At 41.8% G+C, this 7,855-nt stretch overlaps 1 long non-coding RNA gene across 1 annotated transcript; it reads left to right on the top strand.

Moving 5' to 3' along the window:
* Window positions 1-903: 903 nt before the first annotated feature.
* LOC141763048 (uncharacterized) lies at window positions 904-7,558 on the top strand. The gene is made up of 3 exons (XR_012592978.1): window positions 904-1,066; window positions 1,762-1,882; window positions 7,425-7,558. It is a non-coding gene; the product is annotated as an uncharacterized LOC141763048 (long non-coding RNA).
* The last annotated feature ends 297 nt before the right edge of the window (window positions 7,559-7,855 follow it).

A 7,855-nucleotide genomic window follows, 5' to 3' on the forward strand; every position in this document is an offset into this window, starting at 1 on the left:
TTGATAATGCAAAGACATAGGCCAGCTATGAATTATATAACCCCTCAGCCTGCTGCTGCTTTATATTTGGGGGCTTTTAGGTTTTAAGTTATCTCCTGTATTCCTTTTACACTTTAATTTAAGATTCTTTCTCTGTTTAATTTAGTTGAGTCTTTTGATTGCTTTTAAAGCCCCTCATGGTTTGATACTGTTTTATGTATTTCTGATCTTTTCTGCGGCAGGACTCTTCAGATGTGGCAACCAAAAGTGCTGTTAAAAGTTCCACGGATCGGACTTTTACTGTTTAAGCTCCAACACTGTGAAATAAACTCCCCATAAGTATCAGCACGGATAAGATTGTGCCACAGAAAACATATATATTATTTGTTGTTTTTGTTGTGTGTGGACCCCAGGAAGAGTAGCTGCTACCTTGGTGGCAGCTAATGGGGATCCGAATAAAGAATAAATAAATTAGAATACATTAAAATAAGTTAAAAATAAATTATAAATAAATTACAATAAGTTAAAAAATAAATTAAAAATAAATACTTAATTAATTAATTAAAATAAGTTAAAAATAGATATAGATAAATAGACATAGATAAATAAATAAATACATTAAAATAAATTAAATTAAGTTAAAAATAAATTAAATTAAATAGAAATTAAATTAAAAATGAATAAATAAACTTTATTTTGTTTTAATTCTCCATGTTTGATCATTCCCAGTCATATCAAAACTGTATACCCCTGCTCTATACCATAACACTGAAATGAATACTTTTACTTTGTAATACTTTAAGTACATTTTGCTGATAATAATTTGACTAAATCACATTTAGAATTCATGACTTTTACCTGTAATGGAGTATTTTTAGTGGTATTTCTACTTTGACTCTGGTGAAGAATCTGGTTATTTCCGGACATGCTGTAAACGCCACACTATCGTTTTTGCGGTATGAAGTTCATGTGGCTACGTTGTTAGCAAACAGTCGTCTATTTCGGTTTACACCACGACCAGCAGACGCAGAGCAACATTAACTTTCAGTTGGAGTTTTTGGACGCCTGGTGTGTACTTCATGTGAAGGTAAGTCCAACATTGACTCTCTTTTAAACACTTTTATGACAAATATCCGTCTCTTAAGCTGCTAGCATGAATGCTCCACAGTTAGCTACTAGCTAGCTAGTAACTAACGTTGTCTGCTATCAGGTGCTGTGGCTGGTTATAGTGGCTTTCACACAGCTTTTATTTCCCCTGAAAACAGCTGTCTGTTGCTTCTGAACATTAGGTTTGATAAGGGAGGTGAGACTGAACCAAAAACTGTGAAATTGCGGACCATAAAAACCCCAAATAGAAAGAGCTAAAGATGCTAGCTAAAACTCGAGCTAACAAGGCTTATGAAAGAAGCTAGGACACGGGTCTTGGGGTGAAGGGTACAACGCATGCGCAGTGTAACTCAAACTGCGGTCGTGCGTTACAATTGGCTCAATTTCGACGAGTGCAGGCCTGATTTTACTGCGCATGTGCAATACCCCGTCTATATGACGCGTTGATGACGTGTCACCCAGCCTCTTTTCCATAGACCTTGAGAGCTAAAACGCAGAGTTGCGCCCCCTTTGGACGTCATTTTCCTACATTTTTATGTCTAACTGACTAATAAATAAGGTTATAACAATTTGTGTATTTGTTCCAGTATTGAGGGAGAGCGGCAGCTGCTCATAGACTGAAATATGGTGCTTTTATGTATTTACTAAAAGTGCTTCTTTTTGCCGTCACGACAGGCTCTGTGCTGCTTTGTATGTAACCGCCGCTAGATGGCGCTGCGGTAGCGGTGACGTCATTTTGAGTCTGTGGCCATGGATGTGTAAAGAGAAGTCTGTAAACCAGAGGAGCATTTTTAAGGTAAATCAACTTGCCAGTACGAACACTTAATTATGCAAATGAGCTAAACCTGTTTTTCAACAGGTTTGACCAACCAACCCCCATGAGCTCAGCAGGACAGCCTGGGTCCTCACTCACTAACACCAGTGCCCCCCCCTCCACACCTCTCCTTCCCCTCCTCCCCCCCCTTCCACACCTCTCCTCCTCCCCCCAGCACCCATCCCCAGGAGGCAGCAGCAGCTTGCCCCCTCCATACCTACCCTGAGGAGCACATCCACAGCATGTCCTTTGCACCTGGAGACATTGCAACATCCACCCTGATCATCACAAGGGGCCAGGTGAGGAAGCAGCTCTCAAAGATCAGCGTGAACAAGGTCAGGGGACCAGACAACATCAACCCCAGGGTGCTCAAGGCGTGTGCTGGGGAGCTGGCAGCAGCGTTCCAGCACCTCTTCAGCCTCTCCCTGAGGCTGAAGAAGGTTCCCCAGCTCTGGAAGACCTCCTGCATCGTCCCGGTGGCCAAGAAGGGACACCCCAGCACCCGCAATGACTACAGGCCAGTTGCTCTGACGTCACACGTCATGAAGATCTTTGAGAGACTGGTTCTGCAGCACCTCAAGCCCCTTGTGAGCGACTTCCGGGACCCCCTGCAGTTTGCATACCAGGAAAACATCGGTGTGGATGATGCCATCACCTACATGCTCCACAGAGCCTACACTCACCTGGAGAGGCCGCACAGCACTGTAAGAATATTGTTCTTTGACTTCTCCAGTGCCTTCAACACCATCCTGCCACTCCGGCTAGCTGAGAAGCTCTCAGTGATGCAGGTAGATCATGGCCTGGTGGCCTGGATTACGGACTACCTCACCAGCAGACCACAGTATGTCAGACTGCAGGGCAGCCTGTCAGATGTGCTGGTGAGCAACACCGGTGCCCCCCAAGGAACTGTGCCGTCTCCCTTCCTGTTCACCACCTACACCTCCGACTTTCGCTTCCACTCGGGTACATGCCACCTACAGAAGTTCTCCGATGACTCCTCCATCGTCAGCTGCATCACAGATGACAACGAGGAGGAGTACAGAGCCCTGGTGGAGAACTTCATAGGGTGGTGTGATAACAATCACCTCCAGCTCAACATTGGAAAGTCCAAGGAGCTGGTGGTGGACTTCCGGCGGAGCACGAGGCCCCCAACTCCCATCACCATCCGAGGGGAGGAGGTGGAGGTGGTGGACACCTACAAGTTCCTGGGAGTACATATGAACAGTAGACTTGACCTGACTGATAACACCGAGGCCCTCTACAGGAAGGGACAGAGCAAACTGTTCTTCCTGAGGAGGCTCAGGTCTTTTAATGTATGCAATAGGCTGCTGCAGATGTTTTACCAGTCTGTAGTAGCCAGTGTTCTCTTTTTTGCTGTGGTATGTTGGGGGGGTAACATGAACACAAGGGATGCCAACAGACTGAACAGGCTGGTGAGGAAGGCTGGCTCTGTGGTTGGATCTGAGCTGGACGGTCTGGAGGTGGTGGCAGAGGGCAGGATGAGGAGGAAGCTGAACGCTATCCTGGAAAACCCCTTCCACCCCCTCCATGATGAGCTAGTCAAGATGAGGAGCACCTTCAGCCACAGACTCATCCCTCCTCGGCACAACACAAAGCGCCTGGGTCAGTCCTTCATGCTGGTAGCCATCAGGCTCCACAATCAAGGCTGACCCCCATATGACAACTATTAGGACTTTTAAGAAATTTAAACATGCACTATCTGGCGCACTTTACACTCACTTTACACTATACATCCTATATACCACTTTATTGCTGACTGCACATATGTATATATTATATTACATTTATTTATTTATTTATTTATTGTACATACTACATTTATTTATTGACGGACTGTACACACTATGTTCACCCATTCACTCTGTATCTTTTATATCTCTATTATTGTCTTTAGAATTTTTGTATACCTTTACCTCTCCTGTGATTCACTCTGTTTGCTGATGTTGCTGCTTTGACACCTGAATTTCCCTCCGGGGATTAATAAAGGTTCATCTTATCTTATCTTATCTTATCTTATCCTTCATTTAAATCATTATGTCCTTAAAGTTGTAAAGGTCACTAATAGCTGTATCCAGAGTTATTTTCCTCGGCATAATGAACTCTTGCGAGAGTTTCTGCAATTTGCGGGTTACCTTCTAGACACGACGCTATGACACATCCGGTTCTGTTTCCTGCTAGCTCAGGGGTCAGCAACCTTTACTATCAAAAGAGCCATTTTAGGCAAAAACCCCCCCCAAAAATCTGTCTGTAGCCGCAGAACATTTGAGCATTGTGATGATGGTAACACAGTTTATAGTCTAAGTATATAGTATATAAGTCTAATGCAGTGAGGGCCAAAGTGCAAATGTACTACGGAGTATTAGGGCCACATTGAGGGAAAAAACATCTGAGATTTACAGAATAAGGTCACAATATTACGAGAAAAAATGTCTTAATATTACGAGAATAAAGTTATAATATTACTAGAAAAAATGTTGTGATATTAAGAGAATAAAGTCATAACTTTACGAGAAAAAAAGGAAATAACACATAAAATTACTACTTTATAATATTCCGATTTTATTCTCATATTATTATTACTTTATTCTCATAATAATCTGACTTTATTCTCATATTATTACGACTTTTTTCTCGTAAACCTATGACTTTATTCTTGTAATAATATGACTTTATTCTCATAATATTATGACTTTATTCTCAAAATCTCAGATTAATTTTTTTCCTCAATGTGGCCCTGATACTCCGTCGTACCATAAACCTACAACAATGGTAAATGAAAATGAAAATGTAAACAGAAAACAGTTATTCATTTCCACTAATGTTTTTAAAAATCCACAGGGAGCCACTGGAGAGGAGCTAAAGAGCCACATGTGGCTCCGAAGCCGCAGGTTGCAGACCCCTGTGCTAATTGTATGCTGCAGTAATAATGGATGTATTTGCTGTGATTCATCACTTTGATTATCTTATAATACACCCACAGGCTGTATACCGTAAAGCTTGTTCCGTAAATATTGATTATTGATGAATATTAAGCACTGAGAAAAGAATATCTGTCTCTTTAGCTGCTAGCATAAATGCCTCACTATATTTGCTAGCTAGCTTGTTGCTAACTTTGTCTGCTGTTTGTTGCTGGGCAAACTGTGAAATTGCGGACCATAAAACCAAAATTAAAAAGAGCTAAAACTCTGTAGAGCAAAGGGGAAATGCAAAGAGACCCCATTCACAAAAGTTAATATAATATTGATATTAGAGCTTGAAATTACACTGAAATTCCCACAGAAAACCAAACATATATGTTCAATACAGGGTTACACATTTTCAGCATGGCCAGATACTCTGCCTGGACTGTAAATTTAAGCAGAAACAGGAAATCATTATTTTGCATTATACGGGGGTGGACAGCTCTCTGGTACTGAGAGCAGATGATGAAGGCAGAGAATTTATGTCAAATCAAAGCAACAAGACAAATCAAAACTAAGCGAAACCAAGAGAAGTGTAGCCTGACATTGATAGGCAGAGAAAAACGACTGTCTAGGAAGTTATTGAAGGCACTGAAGAGTGATTGCACCCTGAAGGGTGAATCAGACACAGACGGGAGAGTGATTCTGCCCAAAGGAGATGTATGCTTTATAGAGTTGGTCTGTACACTTGAAGTGACCCTGTCTGTGTGGCTTTTTTCCTGCCACTCAACAGCGTAATACAGTTCAGGTTCAGGTGGAGCAGTCGTAATCATACCACCATTGTTTCATGTATGACCCTACATGTTTTAAAGGTTATTTATGCCACAAGTGTAGCAATTACAGCCCCTAAATATAGGCTATTGTAAAAGGAAGGACATCTAACGAGACACATCAGAGACATGCTCTTCATCTTTGGCTCCCAAAGTTCACAGACACACTGAGTCACTTCAAGGTCTCAGAAATTGGATTTATTTACAGCAGCAGAAACAAGGTTGTGGGAAAAAAAATAAAAAGAGGAGGAGTGGCAGAAGATACAAATTGGTGAATGTTGGTAGCCAAAATGGAGTTCAGGTCTGTCGAATCCCTCCATCTTGGTCAGGCTCTCAAAATACTGCTTTACTTCTGAAATTCTGTGTTATAGTTAAACACTACTATCATTGAAGTTTCCTTAAAAGACATTCACATACACATTTACACCTACATATACTCACATATACATGAATTACTGTTATGGGCTGTATTCAAAACCTCATACTATACTAGTAGTACGTACAGGTTTGGCCAAAATGTAGTATGCAGTATGCAAACAAAAGAGAAATCTACAGTATGCCAAAAATACCCGGATGTCGTACTGATTTGGAAAAACTCTCCAGTATGCATCGGACCATTCCACCTCGCCTGCTGTATCCCACAAAGCAAAGCCTTACAGGCTGCGGTTACGTGCGACCAAAAACAGCTTGTTTATCAACATTTTTCGTAGCTATTCCACCATTAAATTCACTTCTAAAAAATGTTGAGACAAGAAATTAACTCTCTAAATTTTGAATATTGACAGTTTTACAATATAGGATGGTGAATCGAACATTTGCTCCAACGTTTTCGGAGTTTAGAAGCTCCACGGACTGCTGTGACAGCTAGCTAGCACCTGCCGGGGTCGCTACCTCGCCAGCCAGGCTGTCACGCTCACAGCGGGCGTAGCTCGCTCTCGTCAGCCGGCCAGTGACGCACACAGACCGGCTACAGAGCAGCAGGAAGTGGCGAGGGAAGAGGCGAGGGAAAGAGCTGCCTTAATGTTTTATATTTACCGTCTCCCCTCATTGATGATGCTATTTGTCTTATTTCACTATGAGCTGTTAGAATAAATTGTTTAAACCTGCAGTGTCTTATAAAGTAAACAAACAGGACATAAGCCAAAAAATCAAAGTTGTATTTTTTGATAATATTTCAATAGTGGTATGAGTTCGTTTTTTCGTCCAGTAGAGCTTGTTTAAAGGGCCTGATCTAGCAAACTGCAAAATAAATTGCTTTAACCGTTTCATACTGCATACTACTGAGGAACGCAGTATGTACTGTATACTGCATATGTCAGTACAGTATGTAGTAGGCGGTTTCTAATACAATAAAAAAAATTTACGAGGATTTTTAGCTCGCTAGCGGTAAAGCTAGCCCTCAGTGTCTCGACCTACCGTAACCACTGCAGCGGGCCATTTCATTGAGGTAGACTTGCGAATTTGGCACTTAGCCTGAGAGCTACTTCAACACCAACTTCAGACTGTTCCTCAAAGTGCAAAATGTAATACAGATCTTATTTGTAGCCATCGGGTCAGATAATTCCTGTGGAGGAACTAGGGAGAGTAGGAGCGGGAGAAAACTCAGCATACTGGGAGATTAATGCACATAACTTCATGTAAATTAATAAGCTTCATTAAAATTAATGACAGCCTGTAAGAGGACATAAAATCAGATCATAAATATTTCAGTACAGAAAGCTTCCTGTAGTGGGGAGTCTCTGCCTTAATATCTTGTTACTTCTGTGCTTACAGGTGGACAGGCCTTGCAATCGGAGCGCTGCACTCATCTTGATCAATTTGTACCTGCGTTCCTCATTGTGATGTTTTGGGACCCGTTCCAGTGGACAATCAACAAAACCATTTTGCCAGAACAATCCAATTGTAAGTCCAGGCCCAGATGTGAAATGAGCAAATCAAAAAATAATTTGAGAGTGGACATTGTGGGGCGGAGGAAGACCCGTGTAAAAGGAAAACAATTCTCGGAGAGTTAACTGACGCTAAGTGTAATTGTTCCACTCCATTTGTGTTGTTACAGAAAAGAGTGGGCTGAAATCATCGCCTGGGAAGAAGCAAACCAGGTATGTGGTTGTTGTTGTCCTCAGTAAGTGTAGGAAGTGGAACCTGGAGCTGCGTAGGTAGAAAGGTCAACCCATCAAACACCTTGCTGATCCACGTTTCTGACG

This window comes from Sebastes fasciatus, chromosome 24, assembly GCF_043250625.1.
Source record: "Sebastes fasciatus isolate fSebFas1 chromosome 24, fSebFas1.pri, whole genome shotgun sequence".
NCBI classification, from domain to species: Eukaryota; Metazoa; Chordata; class Actinopteri; order Perciformes; family Sebastidae; genus Sebastes; species Sebastes fasciatus.